We start from the raw sequence: 25,212 nt of genomic DNA on the forward strand, positions 1-25,212 counted from the left end.
TACAATGCAAGTCTATGGGGATAAAAAGGATGCGGTACCGGATCAGATTTACCCGTTTTTTTCCGGATTGTACCTGATGGCAAAAACCTGATGTGTGAAAGTAGCCTAAAGGAGACAAACTCTAGCACAGCGCCACCTATTGGAAGTAGCGATCCTAAAAGTCACAAGTGGATTTTCAACAATCCATTGCAATATGACTCAGGATATATAAGCCAGATCAGAATCCCAATTTGCAGACACGGTGTTTCGGGGTGCTTGCCCCTCGTCAGTGCAAAGTATGGGGGTGTCTGATCTGGCTCATGAGAAAGCTATGTGGGGACCACGGGGGAACACTATTCTCCTTAAGGAGACTTTGCAAGCCAGTCTGGCTGCCAGGTAAGGGGACTTATAGCTGCAATGCCCCTCTGGGAAATATTCAAATTGTCTCTCCAGTAAAGGAGACAAACTCTAGCACAGCGCCACCTATTGGAAGTAGCGATCCTAAAAGTCACAAGTGGATTTTCAACAATCCATTGCAATATGACTCAGGATATATAAGCCAGATCAGAATCCCAATTTGCAGACACGGTGTTTCGGGGTGCTTGCCCCTCGTCAGTGCAAAGTATGGGGGTATCTGATCTGGCTCATGAGAAAGCTATGTGGGGACCACGGGGGAACACTATTCTCCTTAAGGAGACTTTGCAAGCCAGTCTGGCTGCCAGGTAAGGGGACTTATAGCTGCAATGCCCCTCTGGGAAATATTCAAATTGTCTCTCCAGTAAAGGAGACAAACTCTAGCACAGCGCCACCTATTGGAAGTAGCGATCCTAAAAGTCACAAGTGGATTTTCAACAATCCATTGCAATATGACTCAGAATATATAAGCCAGATCAGAATCCCAATTTGCAGACACGGTGTTTCGGGGTGCTTGCCCCTCGTCAGTGCAAAGTATGGGGGTGTCTGATCTGGCTCATGAGAAAGCTATGTGGGGACCACGGGGGAACACTATTCTCCTTAAGGAGACTTTGCAAGCCAGTCTGGCTGCCAGGTAAGCGGACTTATAGCTGCAATGCCCCTCTGGGAAATATTCAAATTGTCTCTCCAGTAAAGGAGACAAACTCTAGCACAGCGCCACCTATTGGAAGTAGCGATCCTAAAAGTCACAAGTGGATTTTCAACAATCCATTGCAATATGACTCAGGATATATAAGCCAGATCAGAATCCCAATTTGCAGACACGGTGTTTCGGGGTGCTTGCCCCTCGTCAGTGCAAAGTATGGGGGTGTCTGATCTGGCTCATGAGAAAGCTATGTGGGGACCACGGGGGAACACTATTCTCCTTAAGGAGACTTTGCAAGCCAGTCTGGCTGCCAGGTAAGGGGACTTATAGCTGCAATGCCCCTCTGGGAAATATTCAAATTGTCTCTCCAGTAAAGGAGACAAACTCTAGCACAGCGCCACCCATTGGAAGTAGCGATCCTAAAAGTCACAAGTGGATTTTCAACAATCCATTGCAATATGACTCAGGATATATAAGCCAGATCAGAATCCCAATTTGCAGACACGGTGTTTCGGGGTGCTTGCCCCTCGTCAGTGCAAAGTATGGGGGTGTCTGATCTGGCTCATGAGAAAGCTATGTGGGGACCACGGGGGAACACTATTCTCCTTAAGGAGACTTTGCAAGCCAGTCTGGCTGCCAGGTAAGGGGACTTATAGCTGCAATGCCCCTCTGGGAAATATTCAAATTGTCTCTCCAGTAAAGGAGACAAACTCTAGCACAGCGCCACCTATTGGAAGTAGCGATCCTAAAAGTCACAAGTGGATTTTCAACAATCCATTGCAATATGACTCAGGATATATAAGCCAGATCAGAATCCCAATTTGCAGACACGGTGTTTCGGGGTGCTTGCCCCTCGTCAGTGCAAAGTATGGGGGTGTCTGATCTGGCTCATGAGAAAGCTATGTGGGGACCACGGGGGAACACTATTCTCCTTAAGGAGACTTTGCAAGCCAGTCTGGCTGCCAGGTAAGGGGACTTATAGCTGCAATGCCCCTCTGGGAAATATTCAAATTGTCTCTCCAGTAAAGGAGACAAACTCTAGCACAGCGCCACCTATTGGAAGTAGCGATCCTAAAAGTCACAAGTGGATTTTCAACAATCCATTGCAATATGACTCAGGATATATAAGCCAGATCAGAATCCCAATTTGCAGACACGGTGTTTCGGGGTGCTTGCCCCTCGTCAGTGCAAAGTATGGGGGTGTCTGATCTGGCTCATGAGAAAGCTATGTGGGGACCACGGGGGAACACTATTCTCCTTAAGGAGACTTTGCAAGCCAGTCTGGCTGCCAGGTAAGGGGACTTATAGCTGCAATGCCCCTCTGGGAAATATTCAAATTGTCTCTCCAGTAAAGGAGACAAACTCTAGCACAGCGCCACCTATTGGAAGTAGCGATCCTAAAAGTCACAAGTGGATTTTCAACAATCCATTGCAATATGACTCAGGATATATAAGCCAGATCAGAATCCCAATTTGCAGACACGGTGTTTCGGGGTGCTTGCCCCTCGTCAGTGCAAAGTATGGGGGTGTCTGATCTGGCTCATGAGAAAGCTATGTGGGGACCACGGGGGAACACTATTCTCCTTAAGGAGACTTTGCAAGCCAGTCTGGCTGCCAGGTAAGGGGACTTATAGCTGCAATGCCCCTCTGGGAAATATTCAAATTGTCTCTCCAGTAAAGGAGACAAACTCTAGCACAGCGCCACCTATTGGAAGTAGCGATCCTAAAAGTCACAAGTGGATTTTCAACAATCCATTGCAATATGACTCAGGATATATAAGCCAGATCAGAATCCCAATTTGCAGACACGGTGTTTCGGGGTGCTTGCCCCTCGTCAGTGCAAAGTATGGGGGTGTCTGATCTGGCTCATGAGAAAGCTATGTGGGGACCACGGGGGAACACTATTCTCCTTAAGGAGACTTTGCAAGCCAGTCTGGCTGCCAGGTAAGGGGACTTATAGCTGCAATGCCCCTCTGGGAAATATTCAAATTGTCTCTCCAGTAAAGGAGACAAACTCTAGCACAGCGCCACCTATTGGAAGTAGCGATCCTAAAAGTCACAAGTGGATTTTCAACAATCCATTGCAATATGACTCAGGATATATAAGCCAGATCAGAATCCCAATTTGCAGACACGGTGTTTCGGGGTGCTTGCCCCTCGTCAGTGCAAAGTATGGGGGTGTCTGATCTGGCTCATGAGAAAGCTATGTGGGGACCACGGGGGAACACTATTCTCCTTAAGGAGACTTTGCAAGCCAGTCTGGCTGCCAGGTAAGGGGACTTATAGCTGCAATGCCCCTCTGGGAAATATTCAAATTGTCTCTCCAGTAAAGGAGACAAACTCTAGCACAGCGCCACCTATTGGAAGTAGCGATCCTAAAAGTCACAAGTGGATTTTCAACAATCCATTGCAATATGACTCAGGATATATAAGCCAGATCAGAATCCCAATTTGCAGACACGGTGTTTCGGGGTGCTTGCCCCTCGTCAGTGCAAAGTATGGGGGTGTCTGATCTGGCTCATGAGAAAGCTATGTGGGGACCACGGGGGAACACTATTCTCCTTAAGGAGACTTTGCAAGCCAGTCTGGCTGCCAGGTAAGGGGACTTATAGCTGCAATGCCCCTCTGGGAAATATTCAAATTGTCTCTCCAGTAAAGGAGACAAACTCTAGCACAGCGCCACCTATTGGAAGTAGCGATCCTAAAAGTCACAAGTGGATTTTCAACAATCCATTGCAATATGACTCAGGATATATAAGCCAGATCAGAATCCCAATTTGCAGACACGGTGTTTCGGGGTGCTTGCCCCTCGTCAGTGCAAAGTATGGGGGTGTCTGATCTGGCTCATGAGAAAGCTATGTGGGGACCACGGGGGAACACTATTCTCCTTAAGGAGACTTTGCAAGCCAGTCTGGCTGCCAGGTAAGGGGACTTATAGCTGCAATGCCCCTCTGGGAAATATTCAAATTGTCTCTCCAGTAAAGGAGACAAACTCTAGCACAGCGCCACCTATTGGAAGTAGCGATCCTAAAAGTTTTGATGTACGAAATTGTAAGATAAGAACACTACATATGTTCTTCTTTTTTAATATTTATTAATAAAATATTTTTATGAGAGTAGTTCTAGTGGTGGTTTTCTGTAGAGGATGTGGTGTGCCTTGGATCATGTGCCGTTCCCTGTCTTCTCCAAACTTTTTTCTTCCCATCATTCTGGTACAGGTTGATCTTTGTCTCATTTGTACATAGAATACTTTTCCAGAACTGAGCTGGCTTCATGAGGTGTTTTTCAGCAAATTTAACTGGCCTGTCTATTTTTGGAATTGATGAATGGTCTGCATCTAGATGTGAACCCTTTGTATTTACTTTCATGGAGTCTTCTCTTTACTGTTGACTTAGAGACAGATACACCTACTTCACTGAGAGTGTTCTGGACTTCAGTTGATGTTGTGAACGGGTTCTTCTTCACCAAAGCAAGTATGCGGCGATCATCCACCACTGTTGTCATCCGTGGACGCCCAGGCCTTTTTGAGTTCCCAAGCTCACCAGTCAATTCTTTTTTTCTCAGAATGTACCCGACTGTTGATTTTGCTACTCCAAGCATGTCTGCTATCTCTCTGATGGATTTTTTCTTTTTTTTCAGCCTCAGGATGTTCTGCTTCACCTCAATTGAGAGTTCCTTAGACCGCATGTTGTCTGGTCACAGCAACAGCTTCCAAATGCAAAACCACACACCTGTAATCAACCCCAGACCTTTTAACTACCGTATTTTTCGGACTATAAGACGCACCGGACTATAAGACGCACCCTGGTTTTAGAGGAGGAAAATGGGAAAATAAAACTTTAAGCAAAAAATGTGGTCATGACACACTGTTATAGGGCGAGGATCTGCTGCTGACACTGTTATGGGGGTAATGTCCCCAAATTCTCTACTAAGGTACCCCATCCTGGTAATGATCCTCCTGCCTTGTATATGATCCTGCTATAAACCCCCATCCATCCTGTTCACATACCCCCCCCCATCCAGCCTGTTCACATACCCCCCCCATCCAGCCTGTTCACATACCCCCCCCATCCAGCCTGTTCACATACCCCCCCATCCAGCCTGTTCACATACCCCCCCATTCAGCCTGTTCACATACCCCCCCCATCCAGCCTGTTCACATACCCCCCCATCCAGCCTGTTCACATACCCCCCCATCCAGCCTGTTCACATACCCCCCCCCATCCAGCCTGTTCACATACCCCCCCCCCCATCCAGCCTGTTCACATACCCCCCCCATCCAGCCTGTTCACATACCCCCCCCATCCAGCCTGTTCACATACCCCCCCCATCCAGCCTGTTCACATACCCCCCCCATCCAGCCTGTTCACATACCCCCCCCATCCAGCCTGTTCACATACCCCCCCATCCAGCCTGTTCACATACCCCCCCCATCCAGCCTGTTCACATACCCCCCCATCCAGCCTGTTCACATACCCCCCCCATCCAGCCTGTTCACATACCCCCCCCATCCAGCCTGTTCACATACCCCCCCCATCCAGCCTGTTCACATACCCCCCCATCCAGCCTGTTCACATACCCCCCCATCCAGCCTGTTCACATACCCCCCCATCCAGCCTGTTCACATACCCCCCCATCCAGCCTGTTCACATACCCCCCCCATCCAGCCTGTTCACATACCCCCCCCATCCAGCCTGTTCACATACCCCCCCCATCCAGCCTGTTCACATACCCCCCCATCCAGCCTGTTCACATACCCCCCCCATCCAGCCTGTTCACATACCCCCCCCATCCAGCCTGTTCACATACCCCCCCATCCAGCCTGTTCACATACCCCCCCCATCCAGCCTGTTCACATACCCCCCCCATCCAGCCTGTTCACATACCCCCCCATCCAGCCTGTTCACATACCCCCCCCATCCAGCCTGTTCACATATCCCCCCCCATCCAGCCTGTTCACATACCCCCCCCATCCAGCCTGTTCACATACCCCCCCCATCCAGCCTGTTCACATACCCCCCCCCATCCAGCCTGTTCACATACCCCACCCCCCCCCCCCCCGGTGTGTGTGTGTGTGTGTGTGTGTGTGTGTGTGTGTGTGTGTGTGTGTGTGTACACGTTCCCCTGCTGCATCGCGATGTCTTCCTGTCTGTGACGATCAGCTGACCAGCACAGATGTGTGTGTGTGTGTGTGTGTGTGTACACGTTCCCCTGCTGCATCGCGATGTCTTCCTGTCTGTGACGATCAGCTGACCAGCACAGATCAGGTGACCGGCACAGACAGGAAGTCATCGCGTGCAGCAGGGGGGCGGCTCCACACACGGGGACGGGTGAGTGTACTGATTCACTGCACCCCGCGCTGGTAATGACGCGCGGGGGGCAGTGAATACAGCCGCACATGATCACTCCAGCCTGTAATTGCCAGGGGTGATCATGCGGCCGGCTCTTTACTATGCGCGCGTCCCCGCTCGTCCTCCCGCCCACCTGTCAGTGCCGGCTTCAGCGCTGAGAGATGGGCGGGAGGATGGGCGTGCATATGTAATGAGCGGGCCCACGTGGTCACGAACAGGCGCTGCTGCTGCCTGCTCGTGCCCCCGATGACCCGCAGCACCCTCATTCCCAGCCGCAGCCCTATAGTCAGACCATAAGACGCACCCCCAAACTTTCCCCCAACATTTGGGGGAAAAAAAGTGCGTCTTATGGTCCGAAAAATACGGTACTTCATTGATTACAGGTTAACGAGGGAGACACCTTCAGAATTAATTGCAGCCCTTAGAGTCCCTTGTCCAATTACTTTTGGTCCCTTTAAAAAGAGGAGGCTATGCATTACAGAGCTATGATTCCTAAACCCTTTCTCCGATTTGGATGTGAAAACTCTCATATTGCAGCTGGGAGTGTGCACTTTCAGCCCATATTATATATATAATTGTATTTCTGAACATGTTTTTGTAAACAGCTAAAATAGCAAAACTTGTGTCACTGTCCAAATATTTCTGGCCCTGACTGTACACATACACACACATACACACACACATTCAGCTTTATATATATATATATATATATCAACCGTCAGGGAGGAACTCGCAGCAGGGCAGCGATGAAAGAAGTATCCAGGATTCTTCTTTGGGCAGAGATGCACATTCCCATTATTTCAGCTGTCCATATTCCGGGGGTGGACAACTGGGCCGCAGACTTTCTCAGCAGGCAAGGTCTAGCGGCAGGGGAATGGTCCCTCCACGACGAAGTGTTCCATCAAATCACTCTTCGTTGGGGACTCCCAGATGTGGACCTCATGGCGTCTTGGATGAACGCCAAAATACATCCCTTCATATCCTGGTCGAGAGACCCGCTAGCGCTCGGCTTCGACGCTCTAGTCTATCCGTGGTCGCAGTTTCACCTGCCCTACATCTTCCCTCCGTTTCCTCTCATTCCGAGAGTAATCAAGAAAATCAAATCGGAGGGAATCCCGGTGATCCTCGTGGCCCCGGATTGGCCCAGGAGAGCCTGGTACCCAGAGCTTCTCCAACTTCTCGGCGACACTCCCTGGCGTCTCCCCGACCGCCCGGATCTTCTGTCGCAAGGTCCAAAATTCCACCAGAATACAGCACTGCTGCATTTGACGGCGTGGCGCTTGAATTCTAGCCAAGTCAGCTCTTTCTTCTAGGTAGTTCATACCATGCTTAAAGGGGTGGTGCACCCATTTTTTTTATTTTCTGTAGGAGTTCTACTTACCTTTCTAGGCGTTTTCTCCATTGGCTTCTGTTTCCAGTTCTGGCACTGAGCGGCGCTATCCTGCACGCTCAGTGCCTGTCACATGACCCCCTGGAGCTGTGGCCGCCAGCATACTCTGACGTCCCGGCATTTCCGGGCTCTCAAACTCGTCGGGTACGTCAGAGGAGGCTGGCACCACTCAGATTGAGTGACAGGGCTGTGGGCGGTGACTACCGCACATCACAGCCCAGCATCAAGGGGAGGAGCCGGAGGACGTCAGTGTGGAGCCAGCTGAGCGTCCTGCAGATGGTGAGGCACGGGGCGCCAGTGTGCAGTACAGGGGGGGTTCTTCAGCTGAATCCCCCCCTGCATGTAAGTATCTGATCACACTCTCCACCCGTCCGCTCTGCTGCGATGTCAGGAGAGCGGCCGGTGTTGGGCAGTGTGATCATCTGCTCCTCCCAGCAGCACTGCAGGACGCAGCAAGACACTGACAGGCATGTCACCGCTGTGCTCTGCCATCTGTCCTGCTGCATGGAACCAACTGTCTGCACTCTGTCACCTGCACCACAAGTCACAGAGTGGAGACAGTTGGTGACAGAGCACCTCTGCCCCCCCCTTCTTTCCCCACTCTCTTCTCTCCCCCCACTCCTCTCCCCCTCCCCTCTTCCCCCTCTTCTCTGCCCCCCTCTTATCCCTCTCTCCTCACCCCTCTCTTTTCCCTCGCTCTCTTCCCCCCCTCGCTCTCTCCCCCCCTCGCTCTCTCCCCCCCTCGCTCTCTTCCCCCCCTCGCTCTCTTCCCCTCCCCTCGCTCTCTTCCCCTCCCCTCGCTCTCTTCCCCCCCTTGCTCTCTTCACCCCCTCGCTCTCTTCCCCCCTCGCTCTCTTACCCCCTCGCTCTCTTACCCCCTCGCTCTCTTACCCCCTCGCTCTCTTACCCCCTCGCTCTCTTACCTCCCTCGCTCTCTTACCCCCCCTCGCTCTCTTTTCCTCCCCCGCGCTCTCTTTTCCTCCCCCCTCGCTCTCTTTTCCTCCCCCCCTCGCTCTCTTTTCCTCCCCCCCTCGCTCTCTTTTCCTCCCCCCCTCGCTCTCTTTTCCTCCCCCCCCTCGCTCTCTTTTCCTCCCCCCCCTCGCTCTCTTTTGCTCCCCCCCCTCGCTCTCTTTTGCTCCCCCCTGCGCTCACTTTTCCTCCCCCCCGCGCTCTCTTTTCCTCCCCCCCGCGCTCTCTTCCCCCCCCGCGCTCTCTTTCCCCCCTCGCTCTCTTTCCCCCCCACTCGCTCTCTTTCCCTCCCCCCACTCGCTCTTTTCCTCCCCCCCTCGCTCTCTTTTCCTCCCCCCCGCGCTCTCTTTTCCTCCCCTCCGCGCTCTCTTTTCCTCCCCCCCCGCGCTCTCTATTCCTCCCCCCCTCGCTCTCTTTTCCTCCCCCCTCGCTCTCTTTTCCTCCCCCCCTCGCTTTCTTTTCCTCCCCCCCTCTCGCTCTCTCTCTTTTCCCTCGCTCTCTCCTGGCATGGTCAGTACAGAAATCTCTCCATCGTGGAGGGGTGAGAGGGAGTAATAAACATGGAGTCCCTACTGTGTCTGTGTATTTATTTCTAATAAAGTATTTTTCTCTGTGTGGTCTTTTTTTTTTTTTTTTTTTTTTTAAACCCTTTATTGGAGATTCTTAATGGCCAGGTCAAACTTGGCCTGACATTAAGAATCTCGGGCTTTATACCAGCTGGTAAAACATAGCTGGTATTAACCCCTTATTACCCAGCGTGCCACCTGCCACCAGGGCCACTGGAAGAGTTGGATACAGCGCCAGAAGATGGAGCTTCTATGAAAGCGCCATTTTCTGGGGCGGCTGTGGACTGCAATTCGCAGCGGGGGGCCCAGAAAGTTTGGGCACCCTTCACTGCGGATTCCAATCCCCAGCTGCCTAGTTGTACCTGGCTGGACTCAAAAATTCGGCGAAGCCCATGTCATTTTTTTTTTTTAATTATTTCATGAAATTCATGAAATAAAAAAAAAAAGGGCTTCTCTATATTTTTGGTTCCCAGCCGGGTACAAATAGCCAGCTGGGGGTTGGGGGCAGCCCGTAGCTGCCTGCTGTACCTGGCTAGCATACAAAAACAGTCAGGGGGATTCACAGAATGAAATGTCTCAGCGAGCTGGACATTTCATTCTGTGAATCCCCCTGACTGTGTGTGTCCTGTTGGGACCCGGTCGCTCTCAGCCCTTAGCCACATTGAGGCCTATTTTAGACCCATGGTAAGGTTTTAATATTAGAGAGTGTAGGTACTATCCCAACTGGGTACACCTTGGCGTTGGTGGGATAGCTTTATGCTTTTTTTGATCAAAAACAGTGTTTACTAAGTACCCTATGTTTATATGCACTATGCTTTTATTTAGTTACAGCAGGGTATTTTTTCACAATTTTTTCCTTGGTTTCTCTTTGTCTCATGGCCAGTGTGAACATGGTCTCACAAGTACCATGTATACCATCTCATACTCCGGCTCACTTTTTTTTTTTTGTTTTTTTGTTTTTTTTTTGTTTTTTTGTTTTTAACTGTAATGCAAGACTCTCTCTTTTACCCATTCAAGTGTATATGGTGAGAGAAAAATCGCACTGCACTTGCGGTACATCGGTGGACTAAGGAGAGAGGGAGAGAAATCCCTCCCACCACTCCTCAGTGCTGGCCCACCCCTCGAGTGCCGGTCCGCCCCCGCTGCTGAGGTCTGCTCGCAGAGTCGGACCTCAGTCGCAGGGACACACGCATGACACTCAGCTCTGCTGTACTGAGCGTGAGCCGAGTGTAATGCGAGGGGATAGCAGTAATCTCCGTGTGGCCCCAGCCTAATCGGCCGAGACTTGAGTCAGCTGATCTGAACTCAGCTGAACTCCTGTACACACAGCCCGCACACACAGCCCGCACACGGTCACATGTGATCGGCAGCAGGCAGCGACTGCTGTTAAGGGTACATTCACATGACCGTTCCGTTTTTGCGGGCCACAAAAAACGGTCCTTTTTTTCATGGATGCATCCTAGTGGCATCCGTGTGACATCTGCGTGCCTTCCGTTTTTTTTGCGGACCGCAAAAAACGGAAGCAGCAAGAAAGATAAATAGATGAGTAGATATAGAGATGGATAGATAGATAGAGGGATGAATGAATGAATGAATGAATAGAGGGATAGATAGATAGATAAATAGATAGATAGATAGATAAGAAAGACATATATAATGTCCTACCCCCTGCATATTCTAAGCTGGCACCCTTTTGTGACTTTCATGTGGCACTAAGGGGTGCTTAGCCTTGTATTTAGCAAAAAAATAAATAACTAATAAAAAAAAATGACATGCGGTCCCCCTATCTTTTGTAGCCAGCTAGGGTAAAGCAAACGGCTGCAGCCTGCAAACCACAGCTGGCTTCACCTTGGCTGGTAATCCAAAACAGAGGGCACCCCACGCTGTTATTTTAAATTAAATAAATAATTTAAAACAAAAAACACGGGGTCCCCCAAAATTGGATCACCAGCCAAGGTAAAGCGGACAGCTGTGGTCTGGTATTCTCACACTAGGGAGGTTCAGTTATTGGACACTCCCCAGCCTAAAAATAGCAGGCTGCAGCCGCCCCAGAAGTAGCGCATCCATTAGATGTGCCAGTCCTGGTGCTTCGCGCCATCTCATCCCGTTTCCCTGGTGCGGTGACAAACGGGGTACTATATGGGGTTAATACCAGATGTGTAATGTCACCTGGCATCAAGCCCTGGAGTTAGTGATGTCAGGCGTGTATCAGATATCCGACATCACCATCCCAGGCAGTAATAAAAAAAAAAAGACAACAAACACATTTTTATTTGAAAAAACACTCCCCAACACATTCCCTCTTTCACCAATTTATTAGAAAGAAAAACAAATCCAGGTCTGGTGTAATACAAGGGGGTCCCACGATGATCCATACCATAGTCAATATCCCAGTCAATGAAGAACAGAATGTTCCCCATTGGCTGGGAGAGCCGTGCAGTGACCTGAGCTAACATCAATAGGTCAGCCCAGGTCACTGCAGGGCATGACGAGTGCTGCTATCAGGAGGTTAGCGAGGTATATTACCTGCAATGATCGCTGAACTCCTGACAGCAGCGCTGTCACCGAGTTCAATGACCACCGCCTTCACAAACCAAGTATCGCGAGCGGCCCGTGACGTCACCACTAGTCACAGTCTCGGGTCGACAGCGAGAGGTGATGTGACAAGCGGCGGGCATAGAAGGCAGGGACTACCGCTGACGTCAGGAGGGCAGGACTTCATCACCGTAGGTAATGAACTTACTAACCTCTTGACGGTAGCGCTTGTCATCCCCGCGGCTGCTGACACTGCAGTGCGGGCCGCTGCTGACACTACTGAGCGGGCAGCCGCGGGGCTGGGGCTGGAGCAGGACACTGACTGCACGGGCACCTAACGGAAGTCACACGGAAGTGCTTCCGTGTTGCTTCCGGGAATTTTGCGGACCCATTGACTTGTATTGTGTCACGGTTCGTTATTACGGAACAGAATAGGACATGTTCCATAATAATGGAGCGGACATACGGCATCCGATGTGTTTTTTTTTTGTAGGATCGGATGCACATGGAAGTGCTACCGTGTACCATCCGATCCTACACTAAAGACATTGAAAAGATGGTCCTGTCTGTGGCTCCGCAAAAAAACAGAAACTGACCAGGAAAAACGGAACAGTCATGTGAATGAGCCCACCTGCAGCCATTGCAGCGTGTGCGGGCTGTGAGATCAGGAGTCCGCTGACTCCAGCGCCGGCCGATAAATTCTGTGTCCCGCTGCAGAAGGATCCGGTAAAATAACGGTTGCATGCGCTGCACATTTAATCCACAGGATCCGGGCACATGCGGTTTGCGGATGATACGGACGACACACAGACTAGGCAAGAGGGAAAAAGCAATCTTATCACCCTGTCACTTTTTTTTCCCCAATTATTTTTTTCACATGTTGCGCAGACTAATAATCATAATTTCTGTACACACACACACACACACACACACACACACACACACACACACACACACACACACACACACACACACTCACACACACACTGTATATACGCGCGCACACACACTGTATATACACACACACACTATATACACACACTGTATATACACACACACACACTGTATATACACACACACACTGTATATACACTCACACACACACACACACACTGTATATACACACACACACACACACACACACTCACACACTGTATATACACATACACTCACACACTGTATATACACACACACACACACTGTATATACACACACACTGTATACACACACACACACAGTATATACACACACTGTATATACACACACACTGTATATACACACACACTCACACTGTATACACACACACACACACTGTATATACACACACACTGTATACACACACACACACACACTGTATATACACGCACACACTCACACTGTATATACACACACACACTGTATATACGCACACACTGTATACACACACACACACACACTGTATATACACACACACACACACACACACACACTGTATATACACACACTGTATATACACACACACACTGTATATACACACACACACACACACACACACACACACTGTATATACACACACACACACACACACTGTATATACACACACACACTGTATATACACACACTGTATATACACACACACACTGTATATATACACACACACGCACACTGTATATACGCGCACACACACACACTGTATATACGCACACATATACACACTCACACACACTGTATATACACACACACACACACTGTATATACACACACACACTGTATATACACACACACTGTATATACGCACACACACACTGTATATATACACACACACACACTGTATATACACACACACACTGTATATACACACACACTGTATATACACACACACACACTATACACACACACACTATACACACACACACTGTATATACACACACACACTGTATATACACTCACACACACACACACACTGTATATACACACACACACACACTCACACACTGTATATACACATACACTCACACACTGTATATACACACACACACACACTGTATATACACACACACTGTATACACACACACACACACAGTATATACACACACTGTATATACACACACACTGTATATACACACACACTCACACTGTATACACACACACACACACTGTATATACACACACACTGTATACACACACACACACACACTGTATATACACGCACACACTCACACTGTATATACACACACTGTATATACGCACACACTGTATACACACACACACACACACTGTATATACACACACACACACACACACTGTATATACACACACTGTATATACACACACACACTGTATATACACACACACACACACACACACACACTGTATATACACACACACACACACACTGTATATACACACACACACTGTATATACACACACTGTATATACACACACACACTGTATATATACACACACACACGCACACTGTATATACGCGCACACACACACACTGTATATACGCACACATATACACACTCACACACACTGTATATACACACACACACACTGTATATACACACACACACTGTATATACACACACACTGTATATACGCACACACACACTGTATATATACACACACACACACTGTATATACACACACACACTGTATATACACACACACTGTATATACACACACACACACTATACACACACACACTATACACACACACACTGTATATACACACACACTGTATACACACACACACACACACACTGTATATACGCGCACACACACTGTATATACACACACACTCACACACACTGTATATACACACACACTGTATATATACACACACACACACACTGTATATACACACACACACTGTATATACACACACACTCACACACTGTATATAAACACACACTGTATATACACACACTGTATACACACACACAGTATATACACACACACTGTATATACACACACACACACACTGTATATACACACACACTCACACTGTATACACACACACACACACACACACACTGTATATACACACACACACACACACACACACACACACACTCACACACTGTATATACACACACACTGTATATACACACACACACTCACACACTGTATATACACACACACTCACACACTGTATATACACACACACACACACACTGTATATACACACACTGTATATACACATACACTCTGTATACACACACACACACACACACTGTATATACGCGCACACACACACACACACACACTGTATATACGCACACACACACTGTATATACACACACTCACACACACACTGTATATAAACACACACACACTGTATATACACACACACTATATACGCACACACACACTGTATATATACACACACACTGTATATAGACACACACACACTGTATATACACACACTGTACACACACACACACACACTGTATATACACACACACACACTGTATATAGACACACACTGTATATACACACACACACACACACTGTATATACACACACTGTATATACGCGCACACACACACACACTGTATATACACACACACACACTGTATATACACACACACTATATACGCACACACACACTGTATATATATACACACACACACACACTGTATATACACACACACACACACTGTATATACACACACACACTATATACGCACACACACACTGTATATATACACACACACACACACACACTGTATATAGACACACACACACTGTATATACACACACACACTGTATATACACACACACACACACACACACTGTATATACACACACACACTGTATATACACACACACACTGTATATAGACACACACTGTATATACACACACACACACTGTATATACACACACACACTGTATATACGCACACACACACACACACACACTGTATATACGCACACACACACTGTATATACACACACACATACACACTCACACACACACTGTATATACACACACACACACACTGTATATATACACACACACTGTATATACACACACACTGTATGCACACACACACACTGTATATACACACACACACACTGTATATACACACACACACTGTATATACACACACACACACACACACACTGTATATACACACACACTGTATATACGCACACACACACTGTATATACACACACACACACACACACTGTATATACGCGCACACATACGCGCGCACACACACACACACACACACACACACACACTGTATATACACACACACTGTATATACGCACACACACTGTATATACACACACACTGTATATACGCACACACACTGTATATACACACACACTGTATATACGCGCACACATACACACACACTGTATCTACGCGCGCACACACACACACACACACACTGTATATACGCGCACACACACTTTCTTCCCCTGGCTGTGCAGAGCTGCTGCTGTCTCTGTGATTTCTCTCAGTGCATCCACTGGGAAGAGGCAGGGAGGAGGGTTTGGGTGGAGAGCAGAGTGGGTGCATTAGACACAATGGGTGTGTTAGATAAGCTAGACACCTCCCTAGAGCCACAAAGAATTCTGGGACTTGTAGGAACTGAACACAGGAAGTCAGAGGAGAGATTAACCCCATCAGAGCTGGAGCCAGCAATGAGCATGTGCTGCTGGTGCACAATAAAAGGTAATTTTGCTGAAAAAACATAATAGATGTGTTAAGGGGCACATATTAGCAAGATTTATCAGAAAAAAAATCAGTTTTGGTAACTGGACAACTTCTTTAATGCTCGGAAGCCCTCCTCCGCCAGTATCTATCACAGGACCTGGAAGACCTATCTTTCCTGGTGTGACCGTCATAATCGGTCACCCCTTACCTTTTCAATCTCTAATGTTCTTGCCTTTCTGCAAGACGGTCTGGACTCGGGACTAGCTCTCAGTACCCTTAAAGGACAAGTTTCTGCCTTGTCAATATGTCAATATTTTTCCAGAAGCAGCTGGCTTCTCGCCCTCAGGTCCGTACCTTTCTTCAAGGGGTAGCGCATTTGGTCCCTCCTTATCGCCACCCCTTAGTTCCCTGGGATCTGAATCTGGTTCTCGGAGCTCTTCAGCTTCCTCCTTTCGAACCTCTGAGAGAAATCTCTCTTCAACGACTGTCCTGATAGGTTGCCTTTTTAGTCGCCATTACCTCTATCAGGCGAGTGTCCGAACTGGCGGCCCTTTCCTTTCACTCACCTTACCTGATATTCCATCATGATAAAGTGGTCCTTCGGCCTTCCCCCGCCTTTCTCCCGAAGGTCGTATCTTCTTTCCACTTAAACGAGGACATTGTGTTGCCGTCATTCTGCCCGGTCCCGGTCCACTCTTTTAAAAAAGCCCTTCACACTCTAGATCTCGTCAGGGCTCTGCGGATCTACATCTCCAGAACAGCGCCGTTGTGCAAGTCCGATGCCCTCTTCGTCCTCTCAGAAGGACACAAAAAGGGCAACCAGACTTCTAAATACACGATTTCTCGATGGATCAGGACTGCCATCTGTGAGGCATACAAGTGGTTCCCCCTCAATCTGTGCGGGCCCACTCTACGTGAGCAGTGGGTGCTTCCTGGGCTATCCGCCATCAGGCTTCGGACGCCCAACTTTGCAAGGCCGCTACCTGGTCCAGTGTGCACACGTTCACAAAATTCTACAGAGTGCATACGCATGCCTCCGCGGATGCTGCTCTTGGAAGACAAGTCCTTCAGGCGGCAGTGGCCCATTTATAAGTGGCCACTGCTCGTTTTTTTGACAGTGTTTATGTGTTCCCTGCAGTTGCAGTTGTTAGTCAGCTCTTAGCCTGACGTTATACACTGTTATTAGTTCAGTTCCCACCCAGGGACTGCTTTGGGACGTCCCACGGTCTGTGTCCCCCAATGAAAAGGCGAGAAAGGAAATGACATTTTTGTGTACTCACCGTAAAATGTCTTTCTTGGAGCCTTTCATTGGGGGACACAGCTCCCGCCCTTGTGGTTTTGGTTGTCCTTCTCCTACTGCTTTTACACCAAACTGAGCTAGTTTCCTGCCTAGCTAGGGTATATGCTGTGGGGGGAGGAGCTAACACTTTTTCAAATCTAGTGTCACGCCTCCCTGGAGACATCATAATACCCACTGTCTGTGTCCCCCAATGAAAGGCTCCAAGACATTTTACGGTGAGTATACAAAAATGTCATTATTTCATTTAAAATAACAGGGTGGGGTGCCCTCTGTTTTGGATTACCAGCCAAGGTGAAGCTGCCAGCTGTCGTCTGCAGGCTGCCGCTGTCTGCTTTACCTGAGCTGGCTACAAAAGATAGGGGGGACGCACGTCGGTTTTTTTTTTTAAATTATTTATTTCTTGGCTAAATACAAGGCTAAACACCCTTTAGTGCCACATGAAAGGCACTAAAGGGTGCAAGATTACAAAATGTAGGGGAATGGGACATTATATGTCTTTCTCATCTATTATCTATCTATCTAGCCCTCTATCTAGCCCTTAATTAATTCTATTCATTCATTCATTCATTCATTCATTCATTCATCCATCCATCCATCTATCTCTCTATTTATCCCTCCAGCTATCTCTGTCTATCTCTATCCATCTATTTATCTATCTAGCTGCTTCTGTTTTTTTGAATTACGCAATGAAATGGAATGAAATGGCAATGAAAGCGACCTCACATTCCTGCATCATGCTAGTAGTGACATAGGCATGCTGCGATATTAGACAGCATGACCAAAATATCATGTAGCCCAAGGAAAAAATAATGGTCAAGGTTTTTCACAAAAATCTGCAGTAACTATATTTTATTGCAGATTATTATTGCACTATATATTGCATGGCGCTTGACAGTGCAGATACGTGAATCCTCACATCACATGCAGCAGACACTGAGTTGTCAACAGTCAGAATGAATGGTCATGTGACCACTCGTATTCAATCTGCATATTCCACATTCTGAGCCCAATGTGTCACTTCATATAGTGACACATAGAGGGATAAGCCTGGACAAGCTATATGCAAATATATATATAATATATACAGTACAGACCAAATGTTTGGACACACCTTCTCATTCAAAGAGTTTTCTTTATTTTCATGACTGAAAATTGTAGATTCCCATTGAAGGCATCAAAACTATGAATTAACACATGTGGAATGAAATACTTAAAAAAGTGTGAAACTGAAAATATGTCTTATATTCTAGGTTCTTCAAAGTAGCCACCTTTTGCTTTCATTACTGCTTTGCACACTCTTGGCATTCTCTTGATGAGCTTCAAGAGGTAGTCACCGGAAATGGCTTTCCAACAGTCTTGAAGGAGTTCCCAGAAATGCTTAGCACTTGTTGGCCCTTTTGCCTTCACTCTGCGGTCCAGCTCACCCCAAACCATCTCGATTGGGTTCAGGTCTGGTGACTGTGGAGGCCAGGTCATCTGGTGTAGCACCCCATCACTCTCCTTCTTAGTCAAATAGCCCTTACACAGCCTGGAAGTGTGTTTGAGGTCATTTTTTCTGTTGAAAAATAAATGATGGTCCAACTAAACGCAAACCGGATGGAATAGCACACCGCTGTGGTAGCCATGCTGGTTCAGTATGCCTTCAATTTTGAATAAATCCCCAACAGTGTCACTAGCAAAGCACCCCCACACCATCACACCTCCTACTCCATGCTTCACATGTAGAGTCCATCCGTTCACCTTTTCTACAAAGACACAGTGGTTGGATCCAAAGATCTCAAATTTGGACTCATCAGACCAAAGCACAAATTTCAACTGGTCTAATGCCCATTCCTTGTGTTTTTTAGCCCAAACAAGTCTCTTCTGCTTGTTGCCTGTCCTTAGCAGTGGTTTCCTAGCAGCTATTTTACCATGAAGGCCTGCTGCACAAAGTCTCCTCTTAACAGTTGTTCTAGAAATGAGGTGTGTCCAAACTTTTGGTCTGTACTGTGTATGTATATATATATATATGTATATATATATATATATATATATATATATATATATATACACACACACAACTATATGACACAAAACACGTACACACACATGTACCATACATACATGGCGTATATATCTCCTATAGACTCACATTACATGCTATGTATAGTCTTCATTACACAGTGGTTATTTATCTATAAGGGGTGAGGAACATGTAACATCTCTGTGTGTCACCATTGTGCATGTGAGGTGATTGCTCTGTCACAGATGAGAGAAGCAGGATCTCTGCTCTGTTATTTCCAATGCTGAGAGGTCAGTGCTGGACAGAATACTGACAGCCAATGAGAGTGCAGGGGGCGGGGCTGGACAGTGAGGCCGGGCGGTGCCAGCTCTGACTGGGCGGTGCCAGCTCTGCACAGGAAAAAGTCATGTTCGGTTGAGCTGAAGGTAAACAAAGAGCTGCAGACAATAAAGGGATAATTCAAGAGGAACAAAAGTCAGAAAACAAAAAAATAACAATGTAGGGGTGATTTATATGACAATACAGCACAGATTAGCTTAGTTTTTTTTGGAGTGTATGTCGGACAACTCCTTTAACATTTTTTTTTTTCTCAAATTGCACTCGCACATTATATAAGCAGATGTAACTTCACCTTTAAGGGCACAACAATTCACAGTTTGAAAATTGCTAAATTTTTGCTAATTATCAGATATTTTCACACACTAATGCAAAAAATTATTATTGGCCTAAATTTACCACTATAATGAAGTACAACGAAAAAAACATTGTCAGAATCACCGGGATCTGTTGAAGCTTCAGTTATAACCTGTCAGTGACACTGGTCAAAATTGCCCGGTCATGAAGGTGAAAATGGGCTCGGGGGTGAGGCTATGTGCGCACGCTGCGGATTTACCGCGGATTTGCTGCAGAAAATGTGTCTAACATTTCTGCAGTCATTCCCCAGCAAGACTTCTGGGTATAAAACAATGCTGTGCGCACACTGCGTTTTTTTCATACCTGTGGATTTTCTCGCGGAATTAATGAGCATGTCATTTCTTTTCTGCAGGTCCCTGCGGTTTTGCCATTGGTAAAAACCTGCAGGGACCAACCTGCGGGAAAACCGCATACGGATTTCGTTGCGGGTTTGGTGCGTTTTTTTTACCGCAGGTGCAGGATTCTTTCAGAGGGTCCGGTTTTTCCTTAAGAAAAAGTAAGTTTCTAGTGCGCACATGGCCTAAAGGGGTTAATTAGTGTGAAGCACCTAAAGAGTTAATAAGCTTCTTGAATGTGGTTTTGATTACTTTGAGGGGGTGCAGTTTTTAAAGGGAACCTGTCATCAGAAATTTAGCTATAAAGCTAAAAGTTCCCCCCTCTGCAGCTCCTGGGCTGCATTCTAGGAAGCTTCCTATAGTTTTTGTGGCCCCTTTTATTCCAAAATAAATACTTTACAAACTTGTACCTTTTCGTATGCAAATTTCTTAAATCTTCCATGGGGGCGGGCTGCCTGATGTACGTTACTGTCCTCCTGCCGATTTACGCCGCCCCCGAACGCTGAATTTCAAACGCAAAAGCGTCACCAGCGGTCACACGTGCACGCAGTGCACAGCACCGCTTCAGTAGCACAGCGCATGCGCGGGACCACGGGCGCCCAAGGGCGGCGTCCTGAGGTTTGAAATTCAGCGTTCGGGGGCGGCGTAAATCGGCAGGAGGACAGCAACGTACATCAGGCAGCCCGCCCCCATGGAAGATTTAAGAAATTTGCATATGAAAAGGTACAAGTTTGTAAAGTATTTATTTTGGAATAAAAGGGGCCACAAAAACTATAGGAAGCTTCCTAGAATGCAGCCCAGGAGCTGCAGAGGGGGGAACTTTTAGCTTTATAGCTAAATTTCTGGTGACAGGTTCACTTTAAAACGGTTTCCGTTTTAGATATTTGGCACATAGGCCCCTCAGTCACTTCAGATATGTGGTCCTTTAAAAAAATGATTTTTGTTTGAAAAATTGTTGAGGATTTTTAACCCTTCTAGATCCCTAAGAAAAAATGAGGTTTCAGATATGATGCTGATGTAAAGTTGACTTGTGGTAAATGTCTATTTTGTGTGGTATAATTATCTGATGAGAGAATCTGAGCACACTGGGAGGAGAAGATGGAGAACAACATGTCTCCATTGTGAAAGTCCATGGAAATCAGACCGCACTCTATGTCCTCTGCGTACTGTCCAGTGTTTCCCACCCATAGACTTGTATGAGCGAGTCTCCTCCGATCTGCACGCCATATTGCAGCATGCACCTAGACATTCTGTCAGGGAATATAATGGAGCCTCAGCACGGCCCCTTAGACTAACACTGGTCCGATGACTATTCAATAAATATCCTATTAATCCGGGGGTGTGAGCGAGCCCTTACATGCAATACTGATGTGGGTCTCAAAAATAGCAGGTGGGGTGACATGATGTGGCAAGGAGTGAATAGAAAAAAGTGGGCTCAGCACTGATATAAATATATATATATATAAAAAAAAAACCCCTTTTTATTGGAATCCGGTTAAAACATAGTCTGGGAACACATTGTACACAATTAAGAGCAGGAAAAACTTTACGCGTTTCGGACAGGCTATTAATTTAAAACCAAAAAGTGTCCTTAGTCATCAGCTTATGACTAAGGACACTTTTTGGTTTTAAATTATTAGCCTGTCCGAAACGCGTAAAGATTTTCCTGCTCTTCATTGTGTGCAATGTGTTCCCAGACTATGTTTTAACCGGATTCCAATAAAAAGGGTTTTTTTTATATATATATATTTATATCAGTGCTGAGCCCACTTTTTTCTATTCACTCCTTGCCACACATACCGGTATGGACTGACCGGCAGGACTCGTGCACTCTGGAGGAAAGCATGGACTTTGATGGCAGGTGAGCTGGATTTTCTCCTCTTTGGGGTGACATGATACAGGGACAACAAAAATGGAAAAGAGGCCCAATGTAAAGATTGTATCTAATCGATATCTATGTTCCCTTTATTTTAGCCACGAAGATGCTAAAGATAACTGCCAAAAGTGGAGAAAATGGAGAGGTAAGAAATCAATAAGTGGGAACCAATGTATTTGTGTTACAGGGATTGACTTGTTTCCGGAGAATAGATTGGCTATATGTGAGTTTTCAGAGTTTTGTCCAAAAAAAGTGGCACACTGTTTGCGCTATTTTCTGAAAACCGTAACGTTCTCATTTTTCGGGTTCTGGAGCTCAGTGATGTTATTTTTTGCGTCTCGAGCTGACATTTTTAATGGTACCATTTTTGTGCAGATGCTGTTTTGATCGCCTGTTATCGCATTTTGTGCAAAATTTGTGGTGATTAAAAAAAATGTAATTTTGGTGTTTGGAATTTTTTTGCTGCTACATCATTTACCTACCAGATTAATTGATTTTATATTTTGATAGCGCGGGCATTTCTGAACATGGCGATACTAAATGTGTGTATATTTTTTTAACCCTTTAATTTTCAATGGGGTGAAAGGGGGTGATTTGAACTTTTAGGGTTTTTTTTCATTTTTTAACATTTTTTTGTAACTTATTTTATTTTATAAGAATCAGCAGTCTGATCGCTTGTTCCTTTCTAGAGATCACAGCTGCACAGCTGAGATCTGCAGAAGGCTGCTTTAGGGCTCTTTTCCACTTGCGTACCGCTTCCTATGCGAGAACATCAGAAGCGATGTGCTAATGACCTCTGCTGCAGGTATCAGCCGAGGGTCATGCGACTGATGTGATCTTGTGATCGCATCACAGGTGCGGAGAAGATGAAGAGAACACTTCCTCCCCATCTCCTCCGCTGTTTGTCTCATGTGAGTGCAGTGCGAGGTTTCACACAATCCCATAGGCTTGTATGGTGGTGCGTGAGCTGAAACTCGCTGCAAAACGCAGCATGCTGGGATTGCACCGAGAGCACGATTCGTGTGGAAGAAAAATAATCAAGAGGACACTGCCTCATTGATTTACCCTGATGCGAGTGCACGCGGATGGTTTATGACAATCGCAAGTGGAAAAGAGCCCTTACTCTCACACACAGCAGTCTGCTAGGTGTAAGAGAAAGTGACTCATGATAACTACAGGAGTCATCTCATGACCCTGTGCTAGCATGGCAACCATCGGCTCCACGTGATCATGTGACGTGATTTCCGATGGAGCCGGGTAACTGAATGCTTACCGCGGCTGGGATGTACACCACGCTGTAACATTTTGACAGTGCAGTGCACCGGGTTAACAGGCATGAGTGGAATGCGGATCCACTCATGCCTGTTCAAATCAGCTGACATGTGCATGACTCACCGCTGGCTGCCTGCCGCAGCTGGCAGCGAGTATACCGACATAAGGCAGGACGTACCCAGTACGTCCAGTGTCGGTAAGAGGTTAAGTTTACACAAATGTATGAAGTAATTTGAAAGCATTGCATAATTTCGTACTGAACGAATTACAATAACCTAATCTATGTCAAAGTTTTTGTAGTAAATAGTTTATGAAAATGTCATGGAATAACAAAATTACAAGAAGTTCCGTAATCCTGTTTTAAAATCTTACTTGAACAAAGCCCACAGTACTGTCAGAAGTGCTTCAGGCATCTGCTTTTGTGTTTGTGAGCACTGTTGCACAGACCAGCAGTAATTCCCAGTTATCGCAGTGTAAAGGGGGCTTTACACGCTGTGACATCGCTAATGCGGAGTCGTTGGGGTCACGGAATTTGTGACGTACATCCGGCCGCATTAGCGATTTTGCTGCGCGTGACACCGATGAGCGATTTTGCATCGTTGCAAAAATGTGCAAAATCGCTCATCGGTGACATGGGGGTCCATTCTCGATTATCGTTACTGCAGCAGTAACGATGTAGTTCGTCGCTCCTGCGGCTGCACACATCGCTATGTGTGACACCGCAGGAACGAGGAAGCTCTCCTTACCTGCCTCCCGGCCGCTATGAGGAAGGAAAAAGGTGGGCGGGATGTTCCGGCCACTCATCTCCGCCCCTCTGTTTCTATTGGGCGGCTGCTCAGTGACATCGCTGTGACGCCGCACGGACCGCCCCCTTAGAAAGGAGGCGGTTCGCCGGTCACAGCGACGTCGCTGGGCAGGTAAGTATGTGTGACGCGTCTGCGCGATGTTGTGCGGCACAGGCAGCGATTTGCCCGTGTCGCACAACAGATGGAGGCGGGTACCCACGCTAGCGATATCGGGATCGATATCGCAGCGTGTAAAGTAGCCTTAACAGTGCAGCAAAGATGGGGTGCCCAGCTTTTATCTTGATCTCCAATTTGACAGTCAAAGTAATACTTGTATTGATTCTTGCACTGATCATGAGTAGTGTACTTGCCACATATGTAGCAGAAATTGTTCGGATTGTTAACACATTTGCGTCTATCCATCTTAACTCCTTAGTGACAAGGC

The sequence above is a fragment of the Anomaloglossus baeobatrachus genome, chromosome 4 (genome assembly GCF_048569485.1).
Source record: "Anomaloglossus baeobatrachus isolate aAnoBae1 chromosome 4, aAnoBae1.hap1, whole genome shotgun sequence".
Lineage (NCBI taxonomy): Eukaryota > Metazoa > Chordata > Amphibia > Anura > Aromobatidae > Anomaloglossus > Anomaloglossus baeobatrachus.